The 21,894-nt window shown below is 36.6% G+C and overlaps 1 protein-coding gene across 2 annotated transcripts in view; it reads right to left on the bottom strand.

Moving 5' to 3' along the window:
- CNTN3 (contactin 3) overlaps window positions 1-822 on the bottom strand; it is a 579,340-nt gene extending 578,518 nt beyond the window's left edge. The window contains exons 1-3 of one of the 2 annotated variants that reach the window (XM_070359491.1): window positions 564-822; window positions 367-460; window positions 82-263 (exon numbers count right to left, since the gene is read on the bottom strand). The gene's annotated coding sequence lies outside the window, so the exon portion shown is untranslated. Of the gene's footprint in view, window positions 1-81; window positions 264-366 lie in introns of both variants that reach the window. The other variant, XM_070359490.1, reaches the window with a different exon arrangement.
- Window positions 823-21,894: the final 21,072 nt, after the last annotated feature.

Here is a 21,894-nt window from a genome sequence, read left to right as displayed (position 1 = left end):
TTTGTCTTAACATGCCTATAAATAGTATGGAATAACACTAGGAAAGGAGAAGACAACGGCACCCCACTCCAGTACTCTTACCTGGAAAATCCCATGGACGGAGGAGCCTGGTGGGCTGCAGTCCATGGGGTCTCGAAGACTTGGACACGACTGAGCACTTCACTTTCACTTTTCACTTTCATGCATTGGAGAAGGAAATGGCAACCACTCCAGTGTTCTTGCCTGGAGAATCCCAGGGATGGGGGAGCCTGGTGGGCTGCCGTCTATGGGGTCACACAGAGTCAGACACGACTGAAGCGACTTAGCAGCAGCAGCAACACTAGGAAAAACTCTCCATGTTATGTTCCTATCCCTTTTTTTTCTTACCTTATCTCCTGCTGTTTTTCTGAACACACTGTGATCTCTGCAGTTCTTCAAACATCTCAACCTTCGCTGCCTTTATTCCATTGTTTATGTGCTTCTGTCACCAAGAACAACAACCCTCTCAGGAAAAAACCAACAGCGCTAAAATTTTATTTTTCTTTTCATGCCAATATCAAGAGGTGGCTTCTTCACAAACTGACCTTGATGCTTCCCACTTGAGTGTGTGCTCTCCCTGCCTTTCTTGCAGCCGTTCAGATTGTACCTTGGAGTCCAAGTATAAACTATATTGCACACAACAGGGAGACACGTAGGAGAGATGGAAAGAAAGAAATGACAGAGAAGTGGAAGAAAAACCAGCTAAAGTTGTTGTCGTGGTTCAGGGGTGGGTTGGAAAGGAATTTCCAGACATGAGACAGAGTGAGAGGGAAATAAAATTTATGAGAGTGGGAGACGCTGTTAGAACAGCAGGCCAGCTCAAGGGAGAATCGACGTTGAACAGGGGTCCTTAGTCCACTTTTATACCCAGGGTACAAGGAGTGGGATGGGGTCTTGTGGGTAATGTGCTGATTGGATGAGGCAAGTATACTGGGTGGGGGGAGAGTAGGGCAAATGCCTTCTTCCTATGGGGTAGGAGGGGAGACAGGCTATACTGTTCCATTAATAGTTACAACATGGGGGAGGGAAAGATGATAAGGGTCTGTTTTTTTTAGTTCCTGCATTCCAAGACCCTCCTTGGTTTTATCTGCTCTTTTGTCCTTGGGTCACCACAGCCCAGACAGAACCTTGCCTTCTAACTTGACTAAATAATTAACAGAGAGAGTCTAGTTAGAACTAGACGGTGCTGTTAAAATTGGAAGATGTTGAGATATTGTTGATAAACAAAATGTATTTCCTCACTGCCTAGAAGGATCAGAGTCCATAAAATGTTTAGGTCAGTTGCATAAAATAATTAAGCTATAATTTTCATGCACATCTGACTATATGTACATTTTGACAATCAAGTTATATTGGAAAAAGCTTAATAATTTCATCTAAAGTACAGAAAGTAAACATAATTGCAAAGAGGAAGAATTAATAAAAGGAACAGGGAAGGACAATAAGAATGTCATAGCAAAAATAAGTATAAGTGAAAAGTGAACGTGAAGTTGCTCAGTCACGTCCAGCTCTTTACAACTCCGTGGACTGTAGCCCACCAGGCTTCTCCATCCATGGGGTTTACCAGGCAAGAATACTGGAGTGGGTTGCCATTTCCTTCTCCAGGGGATCTTCCCCACCCAGAGGTCGAATCCAGGTCTCCCTCATTACAGGCAGATGCTTTATACCCTCTGAGCCAACAGGGAAGCTCTATAAGTATCTATAAAATGAGATAAAGAGAGACAGGGCTAAGTCATATCTTACATAATCAGGTGAGATGAAAATGATTTGTAGTCAAATTTACTCCTAAAAGTCCTTGGGAAGGCAACTGTGGTATTATTGTTTTAACTCTCAATAAGGGCAACCAAAGCTACTTTACAAAGTCCTAGGATTCCAGAATCAGAATCCTCATCCCACAGATTATCTAATACATTCTAAAGCACTCAATTTCCACACTAAACATCTTGTGACTTGTTTTAAATGAGGCAATTAGCATTTTTTTCCATTAGGATAAGGTGAGGCTACAACCAATTAAATTTAAAATTTTCTCTTTTTTTTTTGATTATGCATATTCATGAATTGTTGCAAAGAGAAAATGTATTACAGAATTTTCAATTATGAAAATCTATTACAAATACTACAGTTATAGTTACAAAAGTTGAGTTCATATGTTTTGTAGACATTTAATTAAGTGTTGACTCGGGCTTCCCTTGTGGCTCAGCTGGTAAAGAATCTGCCTGCAATGCGGAAGACCTGGGCTGGATCCCTGGCTTGGGAAGATCCCCTGGAGTAGGGAAAGGCTACCCACTCCAGTATTCTGGCCTGGAGAATTCCATGGGCTGTATAGTCCATGGCGTCACAAAGAGAAGGATATGATTGAATGACTTTCACTTTCACTGACTCATTTTAATTTTTCAAATCTCTGTAATTTGAGGTCAGTATATTTTATTTCAAAGTTCAACTGGTTAAGAAAGTTTTGAATAACTCCAAAGCTGGGAAACAAATTGTTTTAAACATAAAGCAACATTGAGTCCAATCCAGCCAACATCAGGAACAAGAACCATATCGCTATAAAATCACTGCTTATAACACTTGACTGAGTTGGGGAGCAATGTAGTAAAAATATATGAGTATGTATCAGTGTGTCTGATGTGTATATATAATATATATCTATATATAGATCCATCTATCTAGAATCCATTATATATATACTGGATTCCACTGGGCTTCCCAGGTGGCGCTAGTGGAACCCCCCCAGCCAATGCAGAAGACATAAGAGACGCAGTTTGATCCTGGGTCAGAAAGATCCCTTGGAGGAAAGCAGTATTCTTGCCTGTAGAATCCCATGGACAGAGGAGCCTGCAGGCTACAGTCCATAGGGTCGCACAAAGCTGGACATGGCTGAAGCGACAGCACACACAATGGGGTAGGATGATCTCAGTAAGCTATGCATGCAGGAAACTAGGATCACCTTAGGAAAAATATAACCCCACATCCCAGCTTACTTTGGGCCCTACATTTACGAACTGAAATGAAAGACAGAGTCTTCTGTACAATTTGTATACAGTCTGCCTTCTGTATCTATAGGTTATGCATTTGCTGATTCAACCAATTGATCCCCAGTTAGTTGAACCTCAAGGCTGACAGACGCAGGCCCCCAAAATGCAGAGGGAGTGCAAACAGTATTATGCTATTTTATACCAAGGACTTAAGCACCTGTGAGACGTTCTTGAGGGTGTCCTGCAATCAATTCCCCACAAATATGGAGAGACAACTGCCATGGTCCGGGTGCAGGTTGGAAAGCAATTTCTAGACATGAGACAGAATGAGAGGGAAATAAAGTTTATTAGAGTGGGCAACACTGTTAAAACAGTGGGCCAGCTTGAGGGAGAACCGACATTGAACAGGGGTCTTTAGTCCACTTTTATACCCAGGGTACAAGGAGTGGGATAGGGGTCTTGTGGGTAACGTGCTGATTGGATGAGGCATGTATACTGGGTGGGGGAAGAGTAGGCCAAATGCCTTCTCCCTGTGGGATAGGAAGGGAGACAGGTTATACTGGTCAGGAGGACCTGAAATTCATTAATAGTTACAACATGGGAGATGGAAGGACGACAATAAGGGTCTGGTTTTTCTGTTCCTGTATTCCAAGACCCTCCTTGGTTTTACCTGCTCATTTGTCCTTGGGTCACCACAAGGGCTACCTCACCTTTCCCCTTCAGACTTCCCTCAGTTGGCATCTGGACATAAGTGTCAGGTCTTCACTATGTTTTATAGAGGGAAACATAGTGAATGGTTTATAAAGGAAAACATAGTGAATGTCTGGAATTTTACCTACTTTTGGAATTCAATGCCGGGTAATGGACCTGGGATTTACATATTCACCTGTGGTGTCTGCTGAGGTGGAGTTAGTTGAGCTTTATTCCTGGGCAGCCAGCTCTTTAGGCTACTGTAGTCTATGGCTAGTGACCTTGGGGTCTGGTCTCTTAGCTCTGGCCTGATCACTGAGTCCCACCTCAGTAATTGCTGGTATTATAGAGCCATCCTGAAGGCAGCTGTGACTGTCTTTGAGCTTCATCCATAACGACCAACCTTCTTGTTCTTGGCTACAAGGCCATTCTGGCCACACTGTTCTTAACAGTAATTCTCTTTTGGTAATTCCCTCAGCCAACCTTTTGATTCCTTATTACTATTACTTATTCCTTATCACTATTTTCAATTTGTGATTCATATCACATATTTTTCTTTACTTATATAACATTTTTATCTTCACATTTTTCTAAATTCAAACCCAGTTTCCATTTTTTTAAAAAAGGAAATGAAAAATACCCATAGGCTGATAAAAGGTAGCTTAAGTTTACACAGCTTATATCCACTGAACAAGATAACTTTTGCAGTGCCTTTCAGGCTCCGTATAATCCATTCATCAATACTTTTACCTATGGGAATGGGATGTTACAGTAAATTTTGAAATAAAAAACTATTCTGTTGGACACATTTGATTATGTGAAGGTTTGATTATGAGAAGGTGACTGGCTTAAACGGGTCAATCATATTCTTTTTCCAAAGGTGCTATGATATAGTCCTTGTTAATCAGAAGCAAAAGGAAGAATGGGTAGCTTTTCATAAAAATAGGTAAAATAATTTCTGGGTTCCAAATAACATTCTATTCCTTATTACCATCCTGCTTTGTGGCCTTCGTACACAGCCTTGCCCTTGGAAAATGCAAAACACTTTGAATCTTCATAACAAATTCCCATTACATTTCTATAAGGTATCTCAAGTTGATTTCTAGAATATTTAATTAAAGTTATAATGAACACATCTGTGGGGTTTATTTCTTTCATGGTCAAATTGCCTCACCAAAAATGAAACCGAAGTTTTGGTTGGCCTTTATTTTGGATTCTATCAAGGAAAAATGGTTCTAAGAATTTAAAGGACAGATAAATCTCAATTTGTAATTCAGAGATGCACAAACTCAAAATAGTCTTCTCATAGCTACATAGGTAAGTACAATCTTTCTCTGTTTTTCATCTGAGTCACCTTATTGTCTGCTTTATATTACCATATTGAGTAATTTAACCAGTTACTGCAGGTGCAATGAAAGAAAAAGTCTAATTCTACGGGCTGATGTTTAAACATTTCCTAGCTGTCGATATTATGAGTATGCAGGTGAAAATTTTGCTTTAACTACTGCTGGAGTTTTTTAAAGCAAAACAATATTATTGCCTTTTTTTATTCTTAATGCAGTCTTTGCAATGATTTCCTGCTGTCTTGGATGTTGGTACCTAATGGTATTTCCTGCCTGTGTCCAGTTTACTTTCTTTCAGTTTTTACAACTCTGTTTTCCTTTAGGGAAATGTTTCTCCTCATTTCTTGCAGCCTTAGCGGAACTGATAATCCAGGTACTCTAGCTTGATCTGAGAAAGTCTATCAGCTCTCATTCTCTCATTCTCTAGGTCCTGATGTAGTTACTGGACTTTCTGAGCTCAGGTTGTGCTAACTTTCCTTCAGAATTGTAAGTTATTCCATGTTCTCCCCCTAAATGCCTTCTTATTTCAAATAAAGTTCTGCTTTTTGCAAATAAAGAATGCTAAGGGAAATAAATATTTTCTCATTAAAAAAAAATAATCTGCTGGTCTATTTTAACTTCAAGCTGACAACCACATATTTTGACTGAACTAGTTATTCCTTGGACACTTTTCTATCGCCTTTAATTACTATTTTAGATTTTGCTGTACCAAGCCTGCTTTTATTTTGCTTTTTGAACTTGGAAACCGATTTCCTAGTGTTTTTTTTTTTAACATGGGGGAATGAACAAAGCTTATTTATCCTCAAACTATCAATTTATAATCATTCATTTAATTCTTTCTGACCATATGCAAGATCCTGAAGAGGCAAAAAACAAACCGAACAAAAACAAACACACCACACCAAAATGTAGTAGAAATTTCATGACAATGTTTAAAGTATCTGAAGCAAGGTTATTTCAAACTGTTTAGAGTATTAAAGAACAATCCTTTTTTCTGGTGAATACAATGTCATAGTAAAGTGGGACTTAGGAGCTTGCCTGGGTATGGCAAGGCCAGCCTCTAGGGTCAGCAAAAGTCCTCATTTAGGGATTCGAACATGTAGGATCTTCACCCCGTGGAGTTCCCTGACCAGGGGATGCCCGTGACTTGATCTGCAGGTGTGAAGCTGCTGACTGGGATTTCAGTTTGGGCACTACAGACAGGAAACAAGGATGTAATAATGAGGAGGTGTTAGCTGTACTAAACCATGAACTGGGGCACTGGAATTTGGGACACACAGTCAAAAATATCATTCTTAGCCAGATGAATTATTTCCTGTGTTTTTTTCTTGCTTGCTATATTAATTGATTGAAAAGGAGCTTTCTGTTATGCTTGGTTTTTATGACAGCCATTATGCTCAGATTGGACTATTGATCATCTTCCAGTTTATTTTCCTCCTTTATTATGAGGTCTTTCTTTTTGCCTACTGGCCCTAAGCCACAGATGTGACTTTCAAGCTGATGCATTTGCTAAGACGCTTGGAAAGGCTAAAGACATATTCTGCTTTAACCAAACTAAACAAAAGCAACTCTGAGTCCCTTGTGTTTGAGTAACTATTTTCAATGTCACATTATTTTCATCCTCTGCTACCAGGGAGATTTCAAACTTTGGAAAATTCCACCAAGACTGAGTTGCCCAGGGTCTGTGAATGAAGACGCTTCTGATTAGTTGTTTCCTGCTAATATGTTCCATCTCTAGATGCTTTTAATCTTTTCTTTAAGAAAATTTATTAAGTACATAAAATCCAAGATTTAAGTATATTTAATATCTCATTTCAAAAATTATTTTAATAATCCATTTCTTAAAGAAAACAGTAGATGAAATTTATAGGCTTAAGTTTTTAAAAGCACAGTCTTTTTTAAAGTATAATTTACTTACAATGTTGTGTTATTTCTGCTGTATAGCAAAGTGATCCAGTTATACATATATATTTGTTGGTATTCAGTTGCTAAGTTGTGTCTGACTCTTTGCAACACCTTGCACTGTAGCATACCAGGCTCCCCTGTCCTTCACTTTCTGCTTGAGTTTGCTCAGACTCATGTCCATTGAGTCAGTGATGCCATCCAACCATCTTATCCTCTGTTGCTCCCTTCTCCTCTTGCCCTCAATTTTTCCCAGCATCAGGGTCTTTTGCGATGGAAGAGTCAGCTCTTTACAACAGGTAGTAAAAGAATTGGAGCTTCAGCTTCATCATCAGTCCTTCCAATGAATATTCAGGGTTGATTTCCTTTAGGATTGACTACTTTGATCTCCTTGCTGTCAAAAGGACTCTCAAGAGTCTTCTCCAGGACCACAGTTCAAAAGCATCAATTCTTTGGTGCTCAGCCTTCTTTATCATCCATCTCTCACATCAATATACATTTTTATATTCTTTTCCATTATGATTTATCACAGGATATTGGATATAGTTCCCTGTACTATACCATAGGACCTTATAGTTTATCCATTCTCTCTATATAATGGGTTACATCTCCTAATTCCAAACTCCCACTCCATCCCTTCCCCATCCCCTTTTCACTTTGGCAACCACAAGTTTGTTCTCTATGTGTGTGAGTCTCTTTCTGCTTTATAGATAGGTTCATTTATGTTATATTTTAGATTCCATACATAAGTGATATCATATAGTACTTGTTCTTCTCTTTCTGACTTACTTCACTTATTATGATAATCTCTAGGTCCATCCATGTTGCTGCAAATGGCATTATTTTGTTCTTTTCTTGCGGTTGAGTAATATTGCATTGTATATATGTACCACATCCTCTTTATCCATTAATCTGTCAATGGATATTTAGGCTGTCTCCATGTCTTCACTATTGTGAGTAGTGCTGCTTTAAATATACAGGTGAATGTATCTTTTTGAATTATACTTTAGTTTGGATACATGCACAAGAGTGGGATTGCTGGATCATATGGCAATTCTATTTTTAGTTTTATGAGGAACCTCCATACTGCTTTCCATAGTGGCTGTACCAGCTTTCATTCCCACCAATAATGAAGGAGCATTCCCTTTTCTCCACATGCTTTTCAGCATTTGTTATTTTTAGACATTTTTAAGCATGGCCATTGTCAGCATTTTTTGGGCTCCAAAATCACTTCAGAAGGTGATTGCAGCCATGAAATTAAAAGACACTTGCTCCTTGGAAGAAAAGCTGTGACCAACCTAGACAGCATATTAAAAAGCAGAGACATTACTCTGCCAACAAAAGTCTGTCTAGTCAAACTATGTATGGATGCAAGAGTTGGATTATAAAGAAAGCTGAGCACCAAAGAATTGATGCTTTTGAACAGTGGTGTTGGAGAAGACCCTTGAGAGTCCCTTGGACAGCAAGGAGATCCAATTAGTCCATTCTAAAGAAAATCAGCCCTGAATATTCATTGGAAGGACTGATGCTAAAGCGGAAACTCCAATACTTTGGCCACCTGATGTGAAGAAGAACTGACTCATTGGAAAAGACCCTGATGCTGGGAAAGATTGAAGGCAGGAGAAGGGAATGACAAAGAATGAGATGGTTGGATGGCATCACTAACCATCATATATGGACGTGAGTTTGAGCAAGCTCTGGGAGTTGGCGATGGACAGGGAGGCCTGGCATACTGCAGTCCATGGGGTTGCAAAGAGTCAGACAGACTGGGCAACTGAACTGAACTGATTCTGAGCAGTGTGATGTGGCACCTCATTGTTGTTTTGATTTGTATTTCTCCAATAATTAGCGATGTTGAACATCTTTTAATGTGCCTATATTTTTTCTTTGGAGAAATATCTATTTAGGTCCTCTGGCCTTTTTTTTTTTTTTTTACTGTTGAGTTTGGGGCTATATGTATATTTTGGAAATTAAATCCTAGTTGGTAGCATTGTTTGCAAATATTTTCTCCCACTCTTTAGGTTGTCTTTTCATTTTGTTTATGGTTTATTTTGCCATGCAAAGACTTGAAAGTTTGATTAGGTCTCATTTATTTATTTTTATTTTTATTTTGCCTTGGCAGACTAACCTTAGAACATATAGGTATGATTTATATCAGAGAATGTTTTGCTTATGATACTTTCTAGGAGTGTTTATGGTGGCATGTCTGATGTTTAAGTTTTAAATGAATAGTTTTATCTTTAAAATATAATTTATTATCAACTTGTAAAATTATTTGAGAAACCACAGAATTTCTTTTACTTACACACTTACATGTAATCATGTAAGTTGTGAGCATATGTTTAAAAGAAGGAAAATCACCTCTGAGTGCTCTCTGTAAGGCAGAGATAGTGGCCCCAAATCATTGTGCTTATACCTCAGTTGAGACTTGTTTTTACTTTCATGCTATTATTTTTTAACCTGCCAGTCAGTGTTTTAAGTGAAAAAGAAAGTTAACAATTGGTAAGGCTAGTGTTATTTAAATGAAAATAGAAATATGCTCTAGCATTTACCAAATTTCTCTGTTCTCTCTCTAGCTACACAACAGATCAGGAGTTTCTAATGATGCTTGCTTTGAAATGATGAATTATGTATAGAATTTTTAAATCACTGAGCTTCATTTTTGTTTTTAAGAAAATCCCAGTCTTTATTTTTCTTTTTTACTTACTGGGAAAATTAGTATTTCATTATGGGCAAATAAGTATTTTGTTTTAATATATTCAGGTTTTTCCTCATTTGTAATCTTTTAGTCAATAAATAGTGGATCTTTTCACGTAGCAGAAGTTGCCATAATTATCAGCTTTTACTGTTTCTAAAGGGACAGAATGTGGATAGAAGAATAAATGACATTTAAGAGACAGGGGGTGAAACACTTGTGGTTCTCCTACAATATTACAAGAAGAAAATACAGTTTTCTATCTCTTTCAAAGAGAGAAGAGTTTTAGTTTCAGTTTTATAATCTTATCAGTAAGTCATAAGTAATGTTTAATCAGGCCTGATTCTATTTTTGAAAATTATAGCTCTTGGTATGCAGATAATTTTTATTTTCAAAACGGATGTCATAAAATTTTTCTTTTCCAGTTTTCAAAGTTCTCTGTTTAACTGCTTTAAATCTCTGTCTACTTTCTGACATTGTCCCTAGAGCCCCCAAACACTGACAGTATTTTACCTTCTAGGGATTTATTCCAGAGTAAGCTTAAAGCTCAACATTCAGAAAACTAAGATCATGGCATCCAGTCCCATCACTTCATGGGAAATAGATGGGGAAACAGTGTCAGACTTTATTTTTTTGGGCTCCAAAATCACTGAAGATGGTGACTGCAACCATGAAATTAAAAGACACTTACTCCTTGGAAGGAAAGTTATGACCAACCTAGATAGCATATTCAAAAGCAGAGACATTACTTTGCCAACAAAGGTCTGTCTAGTCAAGGCTATGGTTTTTCCAGTGGTCATGTATGGATGTGAGTTGGACTGTGAAGAAAGCTGAGTGCCGAAGAATTGATGCTTTTGAACTGTGGTGTTGGAGAAGACTCTTGCGAGTCCCTTGGACTGCAAGGAGATCCAACCAGTCCATTCTAGAGGAGATCAGCCCTGGGTGTTCTTTGGAAGGAATGATGCTAAAGCTGAAACTCCAGTACTTTGGCCAACTCATGCGAAGAGTTGACTCATTGGAAAAGACTCTGATGCTGGGAGGGATTGGGGGCAGGAGGAGAAGGGGACGACAGAGGATGAGATGGCTGGATGGCATCACCAACTCAATGGACATGAGTTTGAGTGAACTCCGGGAGTTGGTGATGGACAGGGAGGCCTGGCGTGCTGCGATTCATGGGGTCACAAAGAGTCAGACACGACTGAGTGACTGAACTGAACTGAACTGAAGATCAACTATACACCCTTGGTATCTGACCAGAAAGTTTTTGGCTCAACTGATATTTGGGTGTTGTATTTATGTGATAATATAATAAAAAATAAGTACATAATTTAATGCCACATTATTTATTTTCCTAATGCTAAAGAGGAACAGCCCTATGATTTTATCCAGTGTCTTGCCTGCAATGCAAGAGATGCAGATTCAATCCCTGGGTTAGGAAGCTTCCCTGGGGAAGAAAATGGCAACCTGCTCCAGTATTCCTGCCTGGGAACTCCCATGGAGAGAGTGATGGGCTACAGTCCATAGGGTTGCAAAGAGTTGGACATGACTGATCTCACACACAGACACACACACACCCCTACATGTGGACTTATGCTCTGACAACTATCTTTCCTTCTTTCTGTCCCTTTAAGTATAATTTTCAGTTCTGCACATGTGAAACATTAAAAATTGCCATAGAAACTTTTTTAAAAAGTGTTTGAAGCGTTAAAGAGGCACTGGAAGCAGTGAGAAGTAGATACAGAACTCCTGAAATGAAATTAAGTAGGTGAGAACTGTTGCGCAGTGTTAAAGAATATGTCTACCAATGCAGAAGATGCAAGAGACACAAGTCCAATTTCTAGGGTGAAGAAGATCCCCTGGAGTAGGAAATGGCAACCCACTCCAGTTTCGTTCCTGAAAATACCATGGACAGAGGAGCCTAGCAGGCCATGGGGTCCCAAAGCGTTGGACACAACTGGGTACACACACACAGGTGAGATCCACATTTAACTTACTTTCCCTGAGGGGATTCTCCAGTCTGTGTGGGTATACCAAGGTTCAAGGTGAAATATATCTTGATTGCAGAGTTGGATATCACAGTGTGAAACTGTCAGAGAGATTAAAAATTGAGAAGAAATGGTAGAAAGTAGTTAGATACAGAAGGAACTCCCCAAATCTGCAGATAGACTCATAAATTTTTCAGTTTATGTGTCAATCCACAGAGCAAAACTTCAAGGAAACCAGCAGAAAGCAACTGATAGAAGGTTTAAAATGTGAGCAAAGGTTTTGTCATTTTCCACATTGGAGAATAAAAGTTTCATGTTGGAGTCCTATCAAGTTGAAATGGTTTGATACTTTGATGTCTATGGAAAACTTAGAAGGGACATACTTTAGGAATAGTCTGCAGTAAGGGCCATGCCCAAAGATCAAAGGCAAAAGCAAAATAGTCTTGCCCTAACAAAGCTTAATAAAAGTGTTCTCAAAATTAAAGTGATCTGTAAATAATATGAATGTGTGCTAGAAAAATTCTAAGATGCTTAACAGCATCTAGCATCTCTACAAATCATACAATTTTTAATAAAATAATATTATAAAAATTACTATATTCTTGAATATATTAGAATGTCACCATATTCAAGAGAAGAATGAGTCAGTAGAAACAGATCCAAAGATTACTCAGACATACACAGCCTTTATAACATTTTAGTATGTTAAATAATTTACAGGGAAATATGGACATAGTGGCTGAAGGCACGAGTTTCTCAGGAGAGGAAAAAAAAGTCTAAAATGAGTCAATTAGAAATTTCAGAACTAAAAAATGCAACATTTGACTTTGCAGAAAACTTCATTAGGTGGGATTATGAGCATACTGGCATAGTTCAATAAAAGTTGTGAACTTGAAGTGTTAATAAATTAAAAAAAAATCTTTGTATTTATAATTTGAAACTCTAACTTTTGTTTAACTAAAATCCAAAGCAAATACACACATATACAAATTAAAGTGTCTGAGTTTTAAGTATTAAATATATAAAAAACAACTTTCTAAATTTGAAGCAATTTCCTCTGTTTCTCCATTTCTTTTGATGTTTTCTTTTCTGATTCAGTCACCAAAACCTGAAATCCATCAGACATGGCTCTCAACCACCTTCATGTAGTGAATATTAAGTCAACCTCATGGTAAAAAGTTTCTGTCCATTCTTTTAGTTTCTTTTTATTTCTATTGACACTCCCTTCTTCCCTAAAAATAAAATGCTTATTCTCCAAATAGGAATATAAATAATAGGTGAATACATGAGATTATTCAGTTACTTAAAAATGGAGTTTTCTCATGGCCTTGAGTAAATTAATAGAAAGGAAGACCCTCTTCTGCTCACGGAACTTAGAGTTCTTTGAAGGAGCACGGTTTATGTGATAGACCTTATATGATACTTATCCACAACTCTACCTTTCTTGTTCGCTATCAGAATCATAGCTCTGTGTGTGTGTGTGTGTGTGTGCATGCACCCGTGTGTGTTTGTATGTTTGCTTTCTTTTCTTTGAAGAACAGTAACATGTCCAAATTGAGGGGACAAATCATGACTGATCCAAACAAACCTCTATCTCCACCTTTCCTAATTGTCATGTACAACTTTTTCAGTGTCATTTATAGCCATATGAAGATTTTCTGACCCATAAGATATAAGGAGAAATCTTCTGGTGGTGGGGGCATGGCCTTCAAGTAAAGCTTTAATTTCCTGATACTGACTCTGAAGCTCCAATGCTTTAGCCATGTGATGCGAAGAACCAACTCATTGGAAAAGACTCTGGTGCTGGGAAAGATTGAGAGCAGGAGGAGAAGAAAGCAACAGAAGATAAGATGGTTGGATGGCATCACTGACTCAACGGACATGAATTTGAGCAAACTCTGGGAGACAGTGAAGTACAGGGAAGCCTGGCCTGCTGCAGTCAATTGGATCACAAACAGCTGGACATGACTTAGTGACTGAACAACAAGACAACATAGACTCAGGAAAGAAAACAGAAAACTTCCCTTCTCTTTCCAGTTTTGAATATAATTGGAACACTTGGCACTTGTAACTATAAAACAATAAGCCTAAGACAAATAAAACAAAGACAACAAAATATACAAAACCAAAAAAGCCAATATGTCAAAAGAATGGGCAAACTGAAAAAATCTGTTATTTATGATTACATTATCCTCAATTCTGAAGACCAGATGTATAGAAAGTTTTTTATACCTTAGTCATTTGTGGGCTACCTTCATGATTTTCTTCCATATCAACTAAATTGATTTATTCAGCATCTTACTTGATGTGACTCCTTGTTTTACTTAAATAATTCTGGCTCCCTCTATGGAGTGCATGAGGGCATGCTAAGTTGCTTTAGTTGTGTCCAACTCTTTGTGGCCCGATGGACTGCAGCTTGTCAGGCTCCTCTCTCCATGGGATTCTCTAGAGGGTTACCCATGCCCTCTCCTCCAAAGGATCTTCCAGGGATCAAACCCATATCTCTTACATTTAACCTGCATTGGCAGGTGGATTCTTTACCACTAGTGCTTCCTGGGAAACCCTGCTATGGAGTAAAAGACATTAAATCATTAGTTTGATCCTCTAGTTATACTTTTCTAATAGGCATTAGAATGTTATTTCTAATAGGCATTAGATGCTCCCAGCATTTCTCAGTGCTTTCCTACTTGGGGGCTTCCCAGATGGCTTAGATGGTAAAGAATCAACCTGCAATGCAGGAGACCTGGGTTCAATCCTTGGTCAGAAAGATCCCTTGGAGAAGCGAATGATTATCCACTTCAGTATTCTTGCCTGGAGAATTCCACAGACAGAGGAGCCTGGCAAGTTGCAAACAGTCAGACACAACTGAGAGACTAACACTTTTAATAGGCATTATAATAAACAAATATTAAAGTAAAAATGTTAATATTTATCTTAAGTAATATGTGTAACACATATTGAGAAGTACTGCAGTAAATGTATTCCTATAAAGATTTTGTGTGTCTTAAAACCTTTCTACTTTTCCTGCTATGTTGAAGCCTCTTTCCATTCATTTTTTTCTCTCCCTCCTTCTCTCCTTTCCTTCCTTCTTTCCTTGTGACAAAACAAATTAAACTTATTTACCATAAAGCTAAAAAATGTAATGAGTGTGAATCTTTCAACTTAAAGAGAGCTCTTACTTCATGATTGCAAACAGGTAGGTTATTTTTTTCTCTTAGCTACCGTGGTAAAATTCAGATTTTCTATATTTTTTGATTCATGTGCTTTTTAGATATGAAGTAAAAAATGTTTTTTATTAAAAATTAAGAAGAAAGGTTAGATAATTTTTATCTATATGTTATTTAAATTTATATACAATACTTCAATTTGAAGGATAATAAAATTTAATCCTATTTTTAATAAATGTAAGAGACATGGTGGTAATTATTTTCTAGCAAACAGTTATGGCTATATCAAGGAAGTTAAATATATCTTAATGGAACATTTTCAAGACTTTTAAGAATCAAATCCTAAATTTTAAAATAAGAAAATACATTGTGGATTATAGCCATTTTCATGTGTGTAATGGTTCCTTATTTGTTTTTCTCTAATTAAATTTTCAGTTACCTCACATTATCTGGTTAGTTTTAGGTAGATGCTCATCAATGCTTGACAGCCTCCAGCATGTCATAGTCTTGTTTTATGAAAACCCTAGACAACCATTCACAGAGATTGTGTGACTGCAGAGAGGACTTAAGGTAAGGCTTTAAAAATGTCAGTAACTCAGATGTTAATTTCTTCAAATCAGCTCTCATTTCATTTGCAGAAGGACAGTTTGAAACTCGATTTCTAAGGATTTAACAATAAGTGAGTTCTGAAACATTTTTCAAACAAATATTACTGAGTAATTTTAGTGTCACGTTAATGAGAAGAAATATTCTCTGATGCGAATTAATGCACAGCAATGCAAAAAAAGTTAATAAGAAATTTATAGAGATGGATAAATTGGAATAAAGCAATGAAAACTTTTAAAAAATAGCTTTGTGGGAAAATTATAATGTACTCATAGAGTGAAGAGAAAGAAAACCACATAATTAAAAAGTGAACCCGTTTGGGTGCAAATTTTTCAACTGGAAAGATATTTTTGTAGATAAAATTATGCTTTAAATTAATTTTATACTCATTTTACAGGTGAGAATATTTGGATATAAAATAAATTGAGATGAAAATATTCAATTTATATAGTTAAGATGCATAGATTGGCCTCAAATTCTATTCCTTTCATCTAGATTTGTTGCGGGAGGTAAATAAATGATAACTATTCAGATGCTTGATTAATGAGAATTCAAGTGAACAGTTTCTTTGGATACTACTTATTTTCCCAAAACCCAGTCTAGTCGTGAAATTTCAAAATAAACCAAAAACCAACTTTTATAAGTTGCTAACGTGAGAGAAATCTATGGACCCTTTGAAAATGTCAGTAATGTGCTTATTATGAGAAGCAGAATTCAGATTGAACAGTATTTTTATGGTTTGTATTTAAACAAAAGATTTTGGCTTAGGTTGACTCATGGGACAATCCCACCTTATCCTACTAGCTTTTATTTAAAGCAACAGAGATTTTCTGGTTGAATCTTGCTATTTTTGTTGTTGAATTTTGTTTTCATAGGTCTAAATCTTACATTTAATCAATTTCACGGTTGCTTCTATGTGCTGCTAAGAAATAATATATATATATATTTTTTCTCTCTCTGTGTTTATTTTCCTCTATTTAACTGAAAGATTTTTCAATCCTATCAAAATGGGATTTATACTTGCTTCTGCTTTATTCAACTATCTATGCTACTATGTGATATGGAATTTGCTTAGTTGCTTTTATATTTTAAGTGCAAGTATCATATTTAAGATCATACAAAGATATAGTAGGCCATTTTCTTGGTGTTCCATGGAATGAAATTTTTTACAAAGCCAGAAATAAACACAATTATTACCAGTATAAGTTCTACACTAAAAACTGAAAAAAATTATTGAATAAGAAACAAAATACTCTGAACAGGTTATATCAAGGTCTGTGATACATATTTGTGCTGAGTTAGAGGTTGCTGATGCTCTAAGTCAAACAACTTTTCAACAGACTTGATGCCTAGTTTTTTTAAATAAATAATACAGATTTGTTTACATTGATTTCTCTGTATTTTTCTATTCAGTCATCCCAATGATAATTATCTATATTTGGGAATCAAAGGTAAAAGTCAGAATATAAGCCAAGAAAAAAACAAGAATAGAAGAATTTACCTGCTACTTCATTAACCTATTATCTAACCATCCAAAGTTAACATTTAAATATTTTTATTAAAATGGACTTTATTTTCCCATCTTCTTAAACCACTTTCTTCCCTTCGTGGCTTTTATTACAGTCTATACTTACAGTGTTAGGTTATATACTGGCCTCCGTAGAGCTTATGCCTGTATGTTATAAAATAGGTTTCATAAGAACAGATAACTTTGTCGATTTTGGTCTCTACTACATCACTGGGGTCTAGCACAATGCCTGCTGCTGCTGCTACTGCTGCTAAGTCGCTTCAGTCATGTCCGACTCTTCGCGACCCCATGGACTGCAGCCTACCAGGTTCCTCTGTCCATGGGATTTTCCAGGCAAGAGTACTGAAGTGGGGTGCCATCGCCAATGCCTGGCACCTAGCAAATGTGTGTTTCAACTGAGTATACGAATGGCTTAGGATAATGGTTTATCCTAACCAGGCACTATCTGGTTTCTGTTTCCAGGCACTATGTAAGCTCACCAATCCAATTCTCGGTACAGGAATTCTACACCTAATTGCCTAAATATCGTGCATGGTTTTTGCCCTCTGGAGCAACAGAAATGAAAACACTACTGCATTGAATTGAAGCAATTATCATTGCTCCATTGTCTCCTGTTTTTCTCTCAAACTAACCCACTTTCTGTTCTGCTTATTCTCTTTAGAGTTCTCTAGTATAATGCTCTAGTGTTTTAATGCTTTATTGTAAGAGACAAAAGTCCTTGCTTAAATTTAGATACACAGTGTTGCTGAATTCAGTTAATAAAGTAACTGATGACTGAGTCCACTAGGCAATTAAGTCTAACTTGAACTAGAAAGGGAAAATCTTAAGAAAAACCTTAGCATGGTTCACAATGGAGAAACATCAACTTTGAATGGTTGAATGACTTTACAATGTTACAAGTGTAGGTAATAGAAACTAAAATGCTATTTAAAACAGTATAGAAGATTTTCATTTCTATCAAGACATCTAAACTCCTAATTTCTTTGACTCTCTGATTAGGGGGAAAAAAAGTGCATCTTTACATATCTGCATATAAAAAGTAAAAACAACAGTTTGTCCATAAAGTTTCCAGTTGTTGCTGTTTAGTCACTAAAGTCATGTCCAACTCTTTTTGACCGCCATGGACTGTAGCACTCCAGGCTCGTCTATCCTCCACTATGTCCCAGAGTTTGCTCAAATTCATGTCCATTGAGTCAGTGATACTATCTAACCATCTCATACTCTGTTGCTCCCTTCTCCTCCTGCCCTCAATCTTTTCCAGCATCAGGGTCTTTTCCAATGAGTCGGCTCGTCACATCAGGTGGCCAAAGTATTGGAACTTCAGGTCAGCATCAGTCCTTCCAAAGAATATTCAGGGTTGATTTCCTTTAGGATTGACTGGTTTGATCTCCTTGCAGTCCAAGGGACTCTCAAGAGTCTCTCAAGAGTCTTCTCCAGCACCACAATTTGAAAGCAGCAGTTCTTTAGTGCTCAGCATTCTTTATGGTCCAACTATCACATCTGTACTTGACAACTGGAAAAACCGTACCTTTGACTGTGTGGACCTTTGTCAGCAAAGCGATGCCTCTGTTTTTTAATATTCTGTCTAGGTTTGCCGTGGCTTTTCTTCCAAGGAGCAAGTGTCTTTTAATTCCATAGCTGCAGTCACCGTCTTCAGTGATTTTGGAAATCACTGAAGAAAATAAACTTAATGCAGATAACTTTGCATGAATGAAACTGGCTTTATTTCAAAAGCTCTATTAGATCTTGCTTTACAAAGATTTTATTGGAAATAGGTATATATTTTTAATATTGTTGAAAATGATTCATTGCTTATTTTCTTCACCCAAGAAAATAAAATCTGTCACTGCTTCCACTTTTCCCTCTTCTATTTGTCATGAAGTGATGGAACTAGATCCCATGATCTTAGAATTATTAATGTTGAGTTTCAAGCCAGCTTTTCCACTCTCCTCTTTCATCCTCACTTTCTGCCATTAGAGTGGTGTTATCTGCATATCTGAGGTGATAGCTTCCAGAGTTATGTATAATTTGGAAAAAAGAACTTGTTAATCAAAAAGCCTCTCTTGTAGATTTACTTTAAGTAAGAGGGAAAAGTGAGTGATAAGAGAAGAATTCACTTTGAAAAGTCATCTATTTAAGATGGTTCTGGAGGAGTGAAAATAAATTTCTTTAAAATAAGCATGATCATGAGACAACAAATAACAAGCTGAAGTCTGAACACATTTTCACTGAGAAAAGGAATTCTAGCCCCTGATATGCAGCTAGAACTTGATGTTTCTGTAGACTGATCTGATGTTCACAGTCATGTCTTAGAGTTCTCCTGTTGAATATAAACTGATTCAGAGAACATCAACATCAGACATGGCAACTCCATGAGCATGATGGATAAAAATAAAAGTGCTGCAATCATGCCTGAACACAAACTAAACATTAACACTGTCTAAACCATGAAATACCAAACACCTCATTCTTCATTATGATATAAGGGACTATTGCTTTTTCACCCATTAGAGCTGAAGGTTTTAATCTTCTCCTCCTCTAGGTAAGATTTATTAATATATCCATTCATAGAACTATCCCCGCTGCCTGAGAATATCCAATCCAGAGCAAAATCCCATATCTTTAAACTCTTCCCCAAAGCACTTAACATAATTCCAAGTTCTGTAACAAGTCCTTTCTAACATCCTCTTATTTAGTCATTCCATGGTTCCCATGGCAAGTGTGGTCTATCGCTGCTATGGATAATAAACCTAACTTGTTCAATGACAGCTGTAATACTGGTGGGCTTTGATTGGAAAGCACTGGTAGCAGATAGATGCCTTGGACAGTTTTGGTGAGTAATGGTGCATGTAGTAAGGGCAGGAGTGAAAAAATCTCTTAAAATTTTAACTGACACCATCTTCCTAGATAACACTGAGAGATATTTGAGCTATTTGCATCAAGTGCTTTTCACTTAAAGCAGATAAGTTAGGCATAAAATCAGATTTTTGTAGTGGTTTAAGCAATTAAAGATTGTGTGGTACCTCCAAGGATTATTGGTTGTGCAGTTCACTCTGAAAGGAGAGTCCTTTAAATAACAAATTCTCCTAGTGCTTTTAAAGTGTGATTGATTATCAGAAATTTGATTTAAGAGGAACTTTTCATGAACACATTGAAAGCCGAGTACAGCTGTGAGGGGAAATATTAGAACTTGGTCTAAACGGTAATTTGATTTGCTTTCATTTTTTAGTATCTAGGTACACTATTCTAAACTTAATTAAAGCCAATAGGGAAAACATTCACTTGCAGAAAGGATGTTTCTTAAGGGCTCATGTGAAATATGAAAACATTTCTGATCTTTTATGAACTTTTATCACTTGAGGTAGAGAGAAAAATGCACCTTCTCTATATTTTCCAGAGAATAAGTTGGCATAAAACATTCTTAGTAATTCAATTTTTAAAGATCAACAGTTTCTATTTTCTTTCCTATGTATCTTAATTCTTTTTCAGTGTTATGGAACAATAACATACTCTTCACAGCAGATACTTTGCATGAATGAAACTGGCTTTATTTCAAAAGCTCTATTAGATCTTGCTTTACAGGATTTTATTGGAAATAGGTATATATTTTTAATATTGTTGAAAATGATTCATTGCTATGAAATGGTTGTCTTTCGTCCGGTCACCATTGTTTCTGACAGAAAGTCACCAACCAGAGGTAACCACATTTATGCTATTTTCTTCTCAGATACATTCGATAAAAAGGGAATTCTCAAGGAATCTGTGTACAACCTGGTCTTTAGATTTCATTCCTTGTATGAATGACCAAATACAATGTTTTAAAATTTTAATTGCAATTTCTACCTGCTATTAATGTTATAAAAATAATCATACAGTTGAGTGAGACTTTAAAATGAGAGAATAGAAATGGAAAGGTGAAATTCTTAAGTTTCACCTCTGTTTAGGGTCAATATTCTGAGGAGGTGGCTGAAGGTAGTGGTGACTTGATTCATGGAAGTAGATGATACATGTTGCACAAATGACCTGTGGGAAGCATAACTTGGTTCTTGAACACTATCATTTGTGCCTTGAACTTTCTCTACCTTTTTTTCCCATTTTTTCAGATAAACTTACTTACTAAAAAGTGATTTAAACTAGTGATTTAACTAAAATAGTTTAACTAGTGATTTAAACTAGTCATGCTGGAACATCTGGAGATTATCATTACAAGTTTATTTTTGTTTCGTCTTAAGTAAATGATACTTTTAATCTTAGATTTGAAGAACACTGATTCTTAAATTGTTGCTTAAAGACAGAGTCTTCAAATCTACTAATCCAATGGTTTACAGTGTAATTTTAGAGACAGAACCTATTCTTTTAGTCAAAGCTCACTCAGCATCCCAAAATGTAAAATATGTAATGTCACAACTTATGCATTATTTATTATATATATTGAAGTAGGAGAAACATAAAGCTATTCCTGCTACCATGTTTCTCTTATCCTCTAACTCCTTCCCCAGCCGGATAGTCACTGAGTCACTCTATGAAATCCTAGGATCTTCAGGAACATGGGTGGGAACATCAAGGTATTCATTGTATCAGGGAAGAGATTAAGTTATTTCAAGAAGTGGTTTTTGAGAGCCCACAGCCATTGAATGATAAAGATTGAACCAGAATACAAATACCTTCACTCCAAGCCTGGTTATTTTTGATAAATATTATTACATGTTGGTGTGATTCTTTAATCACTAGGTCATTTTTAGAAAAATAAGGTGATACCAGAATGATTATGAAGAGTACTTCTATTTGAGTAGAAAATAGAATTATGAGCATAATGATTTATACTCTTGTTCATAAAATCTATTTCTTCTTGAAATTGTAACTATAATTACTTTATAGTTATTTTGTATTTATAGTATAATTACCAATTACTTTGGTAAGCAGAATATAAGCAGTTTCCCATATCATAAAATTGTTGAGCAGACTGATCTGGGACCATAAGA

This window comes from Bos mutus, chromosome 22, assembly GCF_027580195.1.
Source record: "Bos mutus isolate GX-2022 chromosome 22, NWIPB_WYAK_1.1, whole genome shotgun sequence".
NCBI lineage: Eukaryota > Metazoa > Chordata > Mammalia > Artiodactyla > Bovidae > Bos > Bos mutus.
This window is presented reverse-complemented; position numbering and strand designations above follow the sequence as displayed.